A 14,636-nucleotide genomic window follows, 5' to 3' on the forward strand; every position below is an offset into this window, starting at 1 on the left:
TATCACGTGATCCTGGTGACTTATTACTGTTTAGTTTATCAGTTTGTTCCAAAACCTCCTCTAATGACACCTCGATCTGGGACAGTTCCTCAGATTTGTCCCCTAAAAAGAATGGCTCAGGTTTGGGATTCTCGCTCACCTCCTCAACCATGAAGACTGACAGAATTCATTTAGTTTCTCTGTAATGGCCTTATTGTCCTTGAGTGCTCCTTTAGCATCTCGATCGTCCAGTGACCCCACTGGTTGTTTAGTAGGCTTCCTGCTTCTGATGTACTTAAAAAAAAAATTGCTATTACTTTTTGAGTCTTTGGCTAGCTGTTCTTCAAATTCTTTTTTGGTCTTCCTAATTATATTTTTACATTTCATTTGCCAGAGTTTATGCTCCTGTCTATTTTCCTCAATCAGATTTAATTTCCACTTTTTAAAGGATGCCTTTTTGCCTCTCACTGCTTCTCTTACTTTGTTGTTTAGCAACAGTGGCACTTTTTTGGTTCTCTGTTTTTTAAATTTGCGGTATACATTTAAGTTGAGCCTCTATTATAGTGTCTTTAAAAAGTTTCCATGCAGCTTGTAGGGATTTTACTTTTGGTGCTGTACCTTTTAATTTCTGTTTAACTAACCTCCTCATTTTTGTGTCGTTCCCCTTTCTAAAATTAAATGCTACAGTGTTGGGCTGCTGTGGTGTTTTCCCCACCACAAGGGTGTTAAATTTAATTATATTATGGTCACTATTACCAAGCGGTCCAGCTATATTCACCTCTTGGACCTGATCCTGTGCTCCACTTAGGACTAAATCAAGAATTGCCTCTCCTCTTGTGGGTTCCAGGACTAGCTGCTCCAAGGAGCAGTCATTTAAGGTGTCAAGAAACTTTATCTCTGCATCCTGTCCTGAGGTGACATGTACCCAATCAATATGGGGATAGTTGAAATCCCCCATTATTATTTTTTTATTTTAATAGCCTCTGTAATCTCCCTGAGCATTTCACAGTCAGGTGATCGGTAATATATCCCTACTGCTATATTCTTATTATTCGAGCATGGAATTACTATCCATAGATATTCTATGGTACAGTTTGGTTAATTTAAGATTTTTACTTCATTTGATTCTATGCTTTCTCTCCCATATAGTGCCACTCCCCCGCCAGCACGACCTGTTCTGTCCTTCCAATATATTTTGTACCCTGGTATTACTATGTCCCATTGATTATCCTCATTCCACCAAGTTTCTATGATGCCTATTATATCAATATCCTCATTTAATACAAGGCACTCTAGTTCACCCATCTTATTATTTAGACTTCTAGCATTGTATAAGCGCACTTTAAAAACTTGTCTCTTTTTAGCTCTCTGCTGTTACATGATGTAGTGCCGTGGCACCCAGACCGTGGCCTCTGTAAGGAACCTAGAAGGAGAATGTGGACAGGAGTCTAGACAGGGCACTGGAGATCAGTGACAAGGTCTGTAGAGCAGGACCAGTGGCTTGCTGATATGAGAAGTGCTTCCCTGTGGAGAGGAAGCCTGGGAAAGAACCAGCAATCCTCCTGCCTTCTTTCCCAGGAAACGGGTGGAGGACTGCTATGCACATGACATAAATCTGCCCTGTAGGGTTGCCAGCCTTTCTCCACAGAACCCTTTAACTAAGCAACCCTCTCCTAACATAACCAACTGCTTCACTGGACACCCACAAATACTAGTGTTGGGGGGAAAACAAAAAACCTGTCTCCTAAAGGGTATGTGGAGATGTGCAAAAGGGGGGCAAAGTTAAGGTTGTGGTGCATGGGCAGTGGTGTACAGTACGGTAGCTGTGGCAATGTTAAGATGGGTATAGGTGGGTGGAGGAGGAGAAAGTATGTACTCTTGGGTGTTTTAATTTTAGTTTCTTTGCTTTTGGGGTGTGTTAGGTACACTATATGTGCAGCAACCCTCAATGCTTCACAATGAAGCTTTTGTGTATTAATAGAGGGATTCGGACTGTGGAGTCACAATTCTTTTACATTTTTGAAATTCCAATGACTTAACTGGAATTACTCCTGACTTATGCCCTTTCCATTGATTTCAGCAGGCTTTGTATCAGGCTCTTACCCCAGTGTGAGCAAAAGGAGAATCAGCTCCATAGATTGTACAGTACTCTGGAATTCTTTGGCTTGAAATAAACTACAAAAATAAGCTAGAATTATTATTATTCACACAGTTAAGTTAAGCTGTTTCTACAGATTTTATATCTGCAAATCCAGATATCCATTCATAAGGAGAATCTTGTGGATGGTTACACACTTGCATGAGTTGGATTTAGAGCAATGTACATTCATGAAAGTCAAATATGGATATAAGGATTCTTCCTCTTTTTTATTTTTTTTAAGTTTGACAAAAGTTTGGATTATTTCCAGGTAAGCACACAAGAGCAATGGCTCCTAACAGTTTACTATGGTTACTCAAAACTCCACACAAATACACACATTTTTTGCCTTGCTCTCAGAACTCAAAATACCAACAGTGCTATGAACCAGCTGTGAGCTAGAAAAACATTTGGGTATTGGTTTCCACATGAACACATCAAAACACACCCACTTTTCTTCTAAAATTCCTATCTACTGTAGGGCCTGAATACTCATTTATCTAACTAGCTGTACAGCATCTAAGAATGCTGGAAACAAAACTGGATGTTTTATTCCAGTGCCTACAAAATGTTCCCACATTAATAGCTCTTAGATCATGATGCTAGTACTTGTGATCTGGGAGCAGACTAAAATGTCTGGGTGCATTTGTGCATGCACCACATTCTGCTCTCTGTGAAATGGACTGATTGTTTATTTACTAACTGAAAACAAGATACTACATTCCGAAAAATAATTGTGCTTTTGCAGCCAGTTTTATTATGACAGAAAACATAACCCACGGTTGGCCAAATCCAAGTAGTTCCACCTAAGTCAGTGTGATTATTCACATGAGGAGGGAAAACACTAAATGTCAGTCTTTTAATGACTTCTCCCCATCCTCCCCATTTAGTGTGAAAGGAAAGAAGGTAACTGAAAGGAGGCAGAGCAAGCAGGTTTTGGAAAATGCAAAGCCAGAATACTAACATGCCTGCAAAAAGCTACAGACTCAGGAGCTTTCCCAGAAGGGGCTACTTTTGGATGTCCTCTCTAATAGATTCATCAGGTTTGAGTCACTGGGCTAAGAACTGGAGGAACATTTTTTCTTTGTGTTATTTTCTTCACACGCACCAGGGGTCACCCAATGAAATTAATAGGCAGCAGTTTTAAAACAAAAGGAAGTACTTCTTTATACAATGCACAGTCAACCTGTGGAACTCATTGCCAGGGGATGTTGTGAAGGCCAAAACTGTAACAGGTTCAAAAAGGAATTAAATAAGTTCCTGGAAAATAAGTCCATCAACAGCTATTAACTGAGATAACAAATAAGATAACTAAGATAACAAATAAAAATACACAAAATGGGTTGATGTTCACATTATGTTACCATAGATGTGAAATACAATACAAAATGCACTGTGAACAGCAGCCAGTGCCAACATGTCTGGTTTGTTTACTCTAGGTATTGTGATATCTGCATTAGAAAATGAGCAAAAGAAATTGCAGCTGTTGTGTGAAATTGCAGCTGTTGTGTCAAATCTAAATTCTTGAAGTTGTTTTTATGAAATAATCTAGCCACACCTCCCTTTAGCCATGTACAGTATTTGAGAGTAAATTCCCAATGTGCAATCCTGACTGGTATCTAGTTTCAGTGTTACTTGTAGTGAATATGATTAAAACACCAATTCTGAAATTTCAGTTGTAAAACACACACACACACACACACACACACACACACACACACACACACACACACACACACACACACACACACACAGAGGCAGCACTGTTGATTCCCATGACAATTTTACACAACAAGGCTAGATTAAACCATATAGCAACAAAAGTTAACAGACTGCTTAATAAGGTCAACCTTGTTGCCTGAATCTGTGGTAAACGATGCAAAAAAATCTCATCCAGTAGTTCACTATGGCCAAGTGAATAAAGCTCTACACAGTCTGTATATGAAACCACATACTCTGCCACTGCAAAACAAAGCATCATTGTAATATTTACTAATCAAGCTACTTATCATATCCAGCATATCTAACTACTATTGAACACTGATTTTTTACCTATTTTAAAATATTAACCACTGCGTGTGAGCCAATCTCACTGTGAGTGAGCGCTCTTCATTATACCAACTGTAAGTGCCCAATTTCCCTGCTTCTTCGCTATGCTTTAAGAGAATGGAATTAAAAGAAGCAGGGTAGCCAAATGATTACAGTTTTTATATATGCCTGGCTCCATTTGCACTGCCTCTCTCAAAGTCTGCTTCAACAAATCCTATATTGGACTATCATACAACACACATCTATATCAGCTGTCAAAGTAAATTTAGAGTACAGAGGGGCATATTAGAAAGCACACAACAGACATTGCTAAGCACAGATATACACTAGCTTAGAATTTTGCCAGCAAGCTATTAATCAACCCTAATGAACTGCTGTTTTCTATTTAGAACATGATTAGTTTCTTATGGTTTGTTGATGTTTGAGCCACAATGACACCATCATGTGGCTAGAAAAAGTGTTGCCCTTAAGTACACATTAACAAATAATGTAGTGGGGCCTGTACGTATATACACTGATTCCCTCTACTGGAAGTAAACAGATCTGCTCAAGTGCTTATACAAAAGGATAGGAGTACTTGTGGCACCTTAGGCCTGGTCTACACTAGGAGTTTATGTCGAATTTAGCACCGTTACATCGAATTAACTCTGCACCCGTCCACACCACAAAGCTATTTAGTTCGACATAGAGGTCTCTTAAATTCGACTTCTGTACTCCTCCCCAACGAGGGGAGTAGCGCTAAATTCGACATGGCCATGTCGAATTAGGCTAGGTGTGGATGGAAATCGACGGTAATAGCTCCGGGAGCTATCCCACAGTGCACCACTCTGTTGACGCTCTGGACAGCAGTCCGAGCTCGGATGCTCTGACCAGCCACACAGGAAAAGCCCCGGGAAAATTTGAATTCCTTTTCCTGTCTGGGCAGTTTGAATCTCATTTCCTGTTTGGACATCGCGGCGAGCTCAGCAGCACTGGCAACGATGCAGAGCTCTCCAGCAGAGATGGCCATGCAATCTCAGAATAGAAAGAGGGCCCCAGCATGGACTGATCGGGAAGTCTTGGATCTCATCGCTGTGTGGGGCGATGAGTCCGTGCTTTCCGAGCTGCGATCGAAAAGACGGAATGCAAAGATCTACCAGAAGATCTCTAAAGCCATGGCAGAGAGAGGATACAGCCGGGATGCAACGCAGTGCCGCGTGAAAATCAAGGAGCTGAGACAAGGCTACCAGAAGACCAAAGAGGCAAACGGACGCTCCGGATCCCAGCCCCAGACATCCCGTTTCTACGAGGCACTGCATTCCATCCTAGGTGCGGCCGCCACCACTACCCCACCACTGACCGTGGACTCTGAGGATGGGATATTGTCGACGGCCGCTTCCTCGGACATGTTAGCGGACGGGGAAGATGAGGAAGGAGATGAGGAGGACGAGGCAGTCGACAGCGCTTACAACGCTGATTTCCCCGACAGCCAGGATCTCTTCATCACCCTTACAGAGATCCCCTACCAACCGTCCCCAGGCGTTAACCCGGACACAGAATCAGGGGAAGGATCAGTCAGTAAGTGTTTTAAACATGTAAACATTTATTTTTAACAGAACAGGAATATTAACAATATTAACAATGGGTTTTTCATGTTTAGTTTGCCCTAGACGCTTCACGTTTCAGTCCTTGGCAGTGCAACTACTGAAAAAAAATCTAACAATGTCCGGTTTAGCATGATTGGTTTGCCCTAGGCGCTCTACTGTTTAGTCCCTGCCAGTGCAGCTACAGTAAAATCCGGTCTATATGTCCGGGGATAGAGCAGAAATCCTCCTGGGACATCTCCACGAAGCTCTCCTGGAGGTAATTGGAAAGCCTTTGCATCAGGTTCCTGGGGAGAGCGGCCTTATTGGGTCCTCCGTGGTACGAAACGTTTCCGCGCCAGGAGACAAGCAAGTACTCCGGGATCATTGCCTTGCAGAGCATGGCGGCATACGGCCCTGGTCTTTGCATGCTTTCCCGAAGCATCCTTTCTTTCTCCGTCTCTGAAATCCTCATCAGAGTGATGTCGCTCATGGTGACCTGCTTTGAATTAGGTAGGGGAATGTTATATTGGGACTGCTTGCCTGTTCCTTTACAGAACAGTAACCGGCGGTTTACAGCCACGCGGTGGAGGCGGGAGAGGGGCAGCATACAGGGATCTTTCCCTGGGACAGCCACGAGGGGGTGGGACAGGGGCAGAGTTCATGCTTGCCGGATTGCTGGCAGCAGGGACTGGCATTGCTTTGAACGTGAAAGGAGGCCAGTGCTATTATTAAAATTTTAAGCAGCCACAAGTCTACGGCTTACCATGTCGGCCTGCTACACAAATTCCGGTGTCCTGCCCCGCTTCTCTGATCTGCACTGCAAGACCCCAGGCACTGAATGCGAAGGCCGAAAATTCGACCTTGTCCTGAGTGCGCATGTGATAGGTGCTGTGCATGGTCTTGTTCACAGAGAAAGACTATGTTCTTTGTTCACAACTAAATTTATCTTTCTGAGGAATTCACTCCCTTTTTCCCATCCCACAGCTGCGACTGTCTCCCGACCTAGCCTGGCATCACACTCCCAGAGGCTAGCGCAGATTAGGCGTAGGAAGAAGAGGACACGGGAGGACATGTTCTCGGAACTTATGGGCTGCTCCCGAGCCCAGGCAGCCCAGCAGACCCAGTGGAGGGAGAACTTGTCCCAAATGCACCGATCACACATGGAACGGGAGGAGAGGTGGCAGCAGGAAGACCAGCAGGCGACTCAAACGCTGCTTGGACTAATGAGGGAGCAAACGGACACGCTCCGGCGCCTTGTGGATGTTCTGCAGGACCGGAGACAGGAGGACAGAGCCCCGCTGCAGTCTCTCTCTAACCGCCCTCCCCCGCCACAAAGTCCCATACCCCCCTCACCCAAAGTCCCAAGAAGGAGGGGAGGCAGAGTCCGTGAAAACTCTCACTCCACCCCTGCAGACTGCTCAAGTACCAGAAGGCTCTCATTCCCCAAAATTTGATAAGTCCTTTCCTTCCCGCCTCACCCAAGCCCCCGTCCCAGTTTCATCCCCCAGTTTCATGTGTAGTTGCTAATAAAAAATACGTTTCTGTTAATTACTGTTTCCATCATGTTCTTTTAGAGAAGAGTCTGTCTGAAGGGGGGGAAGGGGGTTGGTAATTGGACAGGACAGTCACCTTTACCAGGGTACAGAGGCGGGGGCAGGTTCAGCAGCAGTGCACACACACATTGCAGTCACTAGTTACCCTGGTCAGTCTGGGAGGTGGTTTTCATGTTCTGTGTGTGTGGGGGGGCTATGTGACTTTGTGGCGGGGGAGGGCGGTTAGAGATCTTATGCAGCGGTCCTTATCCTGGATCACAGAGCCACGCAGCAGGGGATCTGTAACCGTCCTCCCCCTGCCACAAAGTCACATAGCCCCCACACACAGAGTCCCGAACAGGAGGGGTGGCAGGCTCCGTTGAAACAACCAGTCCACCACTGCGGAGCCTGTCATTCCTGGAGTTTAGAAGCGTCCTTTGCATCACTACACTACACCCGCTCCCCACCACAGTCTGCGTCCCAGGTTCAACACTTTACCGAGAAAACAGTAATAAAGAAAACGGTGTTCATTAACAAAATTCAAGTGATTTTATTTTTAAACGTGTGTTGGAAGGGGGGGAACGGGGTGAACGGGGTATGTAACTGGAGAGGATAGTGAACATTTACTGGGTAAAGAAACGGGGGCAGGTTCAGCTTCTCTGTAAACAAACTTAATAGTCACAGGTTACCCTGCTCACTCAGGAACCTAGCTTTCAAAGCCTCCCGGATGCACAGCGCGTCCCGCTGGGCTCTTCTAATTGCCCGGCTGTCTGGCTGGGCGTAATCAGCAGCCAGGCTATTTGCCTCAACCTCCCACCCCGCCATAAAGGTCTCCCCCTTGCTCTCACACAGATTGTGGAGCACACAGCAAGCTGCAATAACAATGGGGATATTGGTTTCGCTGAGATCTCAGCGAGTCAGTAAGGTTCTCCATCTCCCCTTGAGACGTCCAAAAGCACACTCCACCACCATTCTGCACTTGCTCAGCCGGTAGTTGAAGACTTCTTTTTCACTGTCCAGGGTGCCAGTATAGGGCTTCATGAGCCAGGGCATTAGCGGGTAGGCTGGGTCCCCGAGGATGACTATAGGCATCTCCACATCCCCAAGAGTTATTTTGTGGTCCGGGAAGTAAATACCTTCCTGCAGCCGTCTAAACAGACCAGAGTTCCTGAAAACACGAGCGTCATGAACCTTGCCCGGCCATCCGACGTTGATGTTTGTAAAACGTCCCCTATGGTCCACCAGTGCTTGCAGCACCATTGAAAAGTAGCCCTTTCGGTTGATGTACTGGCTGGCCTGGTGGTCCGGTCCCAGGATAGGGATGTGAGTTCCATCTATAGCCCCACCGCAGTTTGGGAATCCCATCGCGGCGAAGCTATCTATGATGACCTGCACGTTTCCCAGGGTCACTACCTTTGAGAGCAGTACCTCAACGATTGCGTTGGCTACTTGCATGACAACAACCCCCACGGTAGATTTGCCCACGCCAAAGTGGTTCGCGACTGACCGGTAGCTGTCCGGCGTTGCAAGCTTCCAGAGGGCTATGGCCACTCGCTTCTGGACACTCAGGGCTGCTCGCATCCGGGTGTCATTGCGCTTCAGGGCAGGGGACAGCAACTCACAAAGTTCCAGGAAAGTCCCCTTCCGCATGCGAAAGTTTCGCAGCCACTGTGATTCATCCCAGACCTGCAGCACTATGCGGTCCCACCAGTCCGTGCTTGTTTCCCGGGCCCAGAATTGCCGTTCCACAACATCAACATGACCCATTGCCACCATGATGTCCTCGGCGCAGGGTCCCGTGCTTTGTGACAGGTCTGTGCCACTCTCAGACTTCAGGTCCTCACCGCGCTGCCGTAGCCTCCTCGCCCGATTTCTCAGCATCTGCCTCTGGGAAAGGTGGATGATAAGCTGCGAGGCGTTGACAACGGCCATAACTGCAGCGATGGTCGCAGCGGGCTCCATGCTCGCAGTGCTGTGGCGTCCGCGCTGTCACTGACCAGAAAAGTGCGCGAACTGATTTCCCGCCGGCGCTTTCAGGGAGGGAGGGTGGGAGTGACGGCTGGATGACGACAGTTACCCAAAAGCACCCTCAACACATTTTTTTCCCCAGAAGGCATTGGGGGCTCGACCCAGAATTCCAATGGGCAGCGGGGACTGCGGGAACTGTGGGATAGCTGCCCACAGTGCACCGCTTCCAATGTCGATGCTTGCCCCGTTAGTGTGGACTCACAAAGTCGAATTACTGTCCTTAATGTGGACACACACGTTCAACTTTGTAATATCGATTCCACATATTCGATTTAAGTAAAATCGAACTACTCTCGTAGTGTAGACATACCCTTAGAGACTAACTAATTTATTAGAGCATAAGCTTTCGTGGGCTACAGCCCACTTCTTCGGATGCATATAGAGTGAAACATATATTGAGGAGATAGATATATAGATAGATATATACACACACATACAGAGAGCATGAACAGGTGGGAGTTGTCTTACCAACTCTGAGAGGCCAATTAAGTAAGAGAAAAAAACTTTTGAAGTGATAATCAAGATAGCTCAGTACAGACAGTTTGATAAGAAGTGTGAGAATACTTATCTCCCCTTGTAAGTATTCTCACACTTCTTATCAAACTGTCTGTACTGAGCTATCTTGATTATCACTTCAAAAGTTTTTTTCTCTTACTTAATTGGCCTCTCAGAATTGGTAAGACAACTCCCACCTGTTCATGCTCTCTGTATGTGTGTGTATATATCTATCTATATATCTATCTCCTCAATATATGTTTCACTCTATATGCATCCGAAGAAGTGGGCTGTAGCCCACGAAAGCTTATGCTCTAATAAATTAGTTAGTCTCTAAGGTGCCACAAGTACTCCTGTTCTTTTTGCGGATACAGACTAACACGGCTGCTACTCTGAAACCTATACAAAGGATGTCAGCCCTACTGCTACAAAGAGCTAGTGGAGATTTTCCAATGGTAGTAGAGGTTTGTAGTAGAGAGCCAATGGTAGTAGAGGTTTGTAATTTGGTGCAAAAGCCATGAGTCTACTTGTCACTCAATCTATGCAGTCACTGAATGTCTGAGGTCTTTGTTTCTTACCTCAGTACTTCATTATATGGCAGACCGTACCATGCATTCTTTATAAGATCATTTACAATATGTTGTTATGGAATGGTACCATTGAATTATTGCTTTAAAAGTTAATTGAAAATTGTTGTAGAGAATGCTGCTGTGGTTAATTAGGTACTTCAGTAGTTTCCTGATACTCCCACAGGTCCCTGTGCTCTGTGGTTGGTTTATGCATTAAGAATTAATAAACTGAGCTTTTTAAAATAATGATATGAAGTACTGTATACTGTTTGCCTTTACATCAGTTTAATAGCATTGCATGTTGTGGGTGAAATGTTACTCATTTAGGCTCAACAAATGGTATGTGCAAGATTTGTGAAGATGTGGCAAAAAAAAAGTTAGTTAACAAAAATGGCAAGATGGCAGTTAGTGATCAAGTGATGTCAATGAGATCTGTGTGGGTGCAGAGGGTCTGCCCCTGTAGAACTCATTGCAAGATCAAGGCCCTAGTTCAGGAGTGTAATATTTTAATTATTTACAAAATAAAGGTAGAATGGTGCACAATATTTGCTAAAAATTCTCAGATCTTAAATTGGATTACAGTAGTAGCTCTTCTTCCACACTACTAAACTATACATCATTCACTTGTCCATCTATAAATAATAGTCAGATGCAGACAGACGCAAAATGGTTCAATGTCAAGCTAATTCTGTCTAACAGTGAAAACTAACTTTTCCCCTCCTCTTAATTTTTTAAGCAAGCAATTTACATAATGCAGTACATATCAAGGTTAAGTTTTCCTTTCAACACTGAGCACTTTCTCCTATGCCTCTTGATGCAAGCTCCCAGAATGCAATGCTTTTAAAAGATCTAACTGGCTGACACTGCAGATGGAACAGCAAAGTAGAAGGGTAAATTTTTAATAATAATTAAAGCTGTTTACCCCCTTCCTATGACAATGCTGCCTCATCTAAAACACAGAGTGGTGACCAGGACCTAACCACATCAGCCACACCATGAGGGGCTCATTCACCTGCACCTCTACTAATGTGATATATGCCATCATGTGCCAGCAATGCCTCTCTGCCATGTACATTGGCCAAACCGGACAGTCTCTACGCAAAAGAATAAATAGACACAAATCAGACATCACGAATGGTAACATACAAAAGCCAGTAGAAGAACACCTCAATCTCCCTGAACATTCAATAACAGATTTAAAAGTAGCCATCCTTCAACAACAACAACAAAAAACTTTTAAAAACAGACTTTAAAGAGAAACTGCAGAGCAACAATTCATTTGCAGACTTAACACCATTAATTTGGGCTTGAATAGGGACTGGGAGTGCCTGGCTCACGACAAAAGCAATTTTCCCTCTCTCGGTATTGACACCTCCTCATCAATTATTGGGAGTGGACCACATCCACCCTGACTGAATTGGCCTTGTCAGCACTGGTTCTCCACTTGTAAGGTAACTCCTTTCTCTTCATGTGCCAGTATCTCTATGCCTGTATCTGTAATTTTCACTCCATGCATCTGAAGAAGTGGGGTTTTTACCCACGAAAGCTTATGCCCAAATAAATCTGTTAGTCTTTAAGGTGCCACCGGACTTGTTGTTTTTGTGGATACAGACTAACACAGCTACCCCTCTGATACTCTGCCTCATCTAGTTTCCCCAGAAAAACATTTTGCAATGATTATTTGTGCAAGTCATATAGCAGGAACTAGACATGTCAAAAATACAAACCAGCACAGGTTCATTTTCATTTCTGTACAGGGGCTATATGTAATACATTTTGCAATACATTACATACATAACAGAGTTTACTTTGAATTCAGAGGGCCTGATACTGTGAGATGCTGCCCATCTGCTACTTCAGCTGACTTCAGGATGAGCTGATTCTCTCTCTCTCTCTCTCTCTCTCTCTCGTATTTTTAAGGTGCCTGCCACATCAGCAGTTACAGGTGCTCAGTTCCCCTCAGGTTCAAGCCGTACATTTTGACAAATTTTGGCCAGGATTTTCAAATGTAGGTGCCTAAAATTAGGCTCCTATGTCCATACTTCGGCACCTGATTTTCAAAAATGCTGAGCACCCCAGCTGCTCCCAGTGACTCTAGGTGCAGCTGAGGGTACTTGGCATCTCTAAGAGGGCCAGATAGCACTTTCTGCAATAAAACCTGCAAGAATGGTAAGGGAGGAAAAACCCAGGTGAAGTTCCAGGATCTAGCAGGCTTTTTAGGAGGCCAGGGGCCAGCTGCACTGAAGTCCTGTACTTCTGTGACAGCTCTATACCATGAGCAGCCCCCTGGGCTCCCTGGCATCATGGCTTCAGAAACTCCTCCTAGGCATTGCTGCCCGCAGATATCACCCCGCCACGACTCCACATGCAAAGTAATACAGCCTGAGGACATAGTCCCTTTCCTGGGGACCATCCAGGAGCTGATGTTCTCTCTGAAACTCCCTCCGCACAGATCTCAACCCCACGGAGAGATCTCTGGGAGGCTTTGGAAGGCAGGCATGTGGCCGTGGAGGATGCTGATCCCCCTCCCAGCTGTGCAAAAGGGTAGCAAAATCTGGCCCAGGCCCCTAAGCCTTATTTCACTGTATTGTCTTACATTAATCATATGTGTGCAACATGCTGGGTCGTCCTCTGCATTTTAGTCACAAGGCAAAATGAATGACAGCAAATCACACACCCAACTAGCTACTTTATGCATAAACAAGGAGCAGGCAGTGCTTTCTTGGGGTGGCTGCTGGGTACTTAACACTGTGTCCATGCCCTCTTAAAAATCAGACCAAATAGGTTTCCAGCCTCATCCATGTGGCCAAATTTCCAAAGTTTCCACACTAAAATTCTTCTGAAATTAAAGACATCATGGGATACCACTGAGATTTTTAACATGCTACCTTTTATACTGCCACCACAGGAAGCACAGAACTGTATATTAAGGCAGTTAATATACTGTAATTTAGCTGATCACTGAATAGTAATCCCACAAGGCCAGCAAGAACATCAAGAGTTAGCGCAGATTTTACAAAATTCCTTTTGACATGAAATGATACAGTGTTTGCAATAACAAACTACGGAAAGGATTATACACAGAGTTTCCTTAGAACTCCTTCTGAGCTTGCTTATTGGATGTTCCCCCATATGCTTCTTCAGGAGTGAAGCATTTCCTGGACAGTCTGTCTCTCTTTCTGCCTATCAACTCAAAGAACAAAATCATGCCTACTGCAGAATGAAAGTGTTAATAATCATTAATCTTCAACATACACATCTCTGTTGTAAAGCAATTGGCTAATTAGCCCTGTGGTGTACCCTAATAACTTTCAACCACTCAGACTGAAGGCCACTAGGATGGTTCCAACTGGTAAAGCAAGTCTGTTTTAAAGACATTTCAGGTTGTACAATGTCAGTTTGTATCACAACTATCACCCATTTGTCACTCATTACTTAAGGCTCTATTCACCATTAAAGAGCCATGGCCTTTTACCTGGAGCCCTTGCCTTCATGCCCAGGCCAAACAATTGCATGGAAATGGGTCACTGTTGTGAGAATTTGTGCCAGAGGAAGCTAATCAGGGCTGCACGTTTCAGGGGTCCCAGGAACCGCAGCGGCGAAAGGAGCAGAACATGAGGCCGCTGCTCCCAGGAGCCAGCGCCCCACACCAGCAGCTCCTCCAACACAGCTGTACTGCTCCCAGCCCCCCATGGTGGGGCTGTATAGACCCCAGACAGGAGACACAGCTGCATGGAAGGGCTGGGGGCGGCATTTACAGCTGCAAGCATGCTAGGTTAACATTCCCTAGGCCCTAAAATTCTCAGTAACTTAGTAGAAGAGTAGGGTTCTCCAACAGAAGGTGGACAAGAAAATGAAATAATACTCCATGCTTATGTAACACTCTGGTGACTGGGAGTTGCAAGTCCCCCCCTGTGCCAATACACAGAAAATAGGAGCTATAGAGCATTAGCAGCTTACGCTTTTAGCTCTGAAAGTCCCTGGTGTGTCGGCCAAATGGGCAGATAGAGAGATGGAATCCTGGACATCTTTGAGTCAGAGAGGCAGGTAATGTTGTGAGCATGGACATGCATGTAAACCTTGCTTTTCAAGTCTAACCTAAGGGCCTTAAAATACTGTATTCCAGTTGGCTAATAAAAGCTGTCTTCTTTTGAAAAGGCTGCCCTGGGTCCTGTGTCACTGAATAGGTAAGTCTCTGACAGTCTAACTCATTTGGAACTGCTGGAGGAACCACGGTGAGAAACAGAGGTGCTGAATCCAAAGACCCAGTCTTGAAGTAGTG

At 44.9% G+C, this 14,636-nt stretch overlaps 1 protein-coding gene across 1 annotated transcript in view; it reads right to left on the reverse strand.

Moving 5' to 3' along the window:
- Positions 1-14,636, reverse strand: part of SLC44A5 (solute carrier family 44 member 5) — a 143,873-nt gene that overhangs the window by 100,851 nt on the left and 28,386 nt on the right. The window lies entirely within an intron of this gene.

Source organism: Emys orbicularis, chromosome 8 (genome assembly GCF_028017835.1).
Source record: "Emys orbicularis isolate rEmyOrb1 chromosome 8, rEmyOrb1.hap1, whole genome shotgun sequence".
In the NCBI taxonomy this organism is placed as follows: domain Eukaryota; kingdom Metazoa; phylum Chordata; order Testudines; family Emydidae; genus Emys; species Emys orbicularis.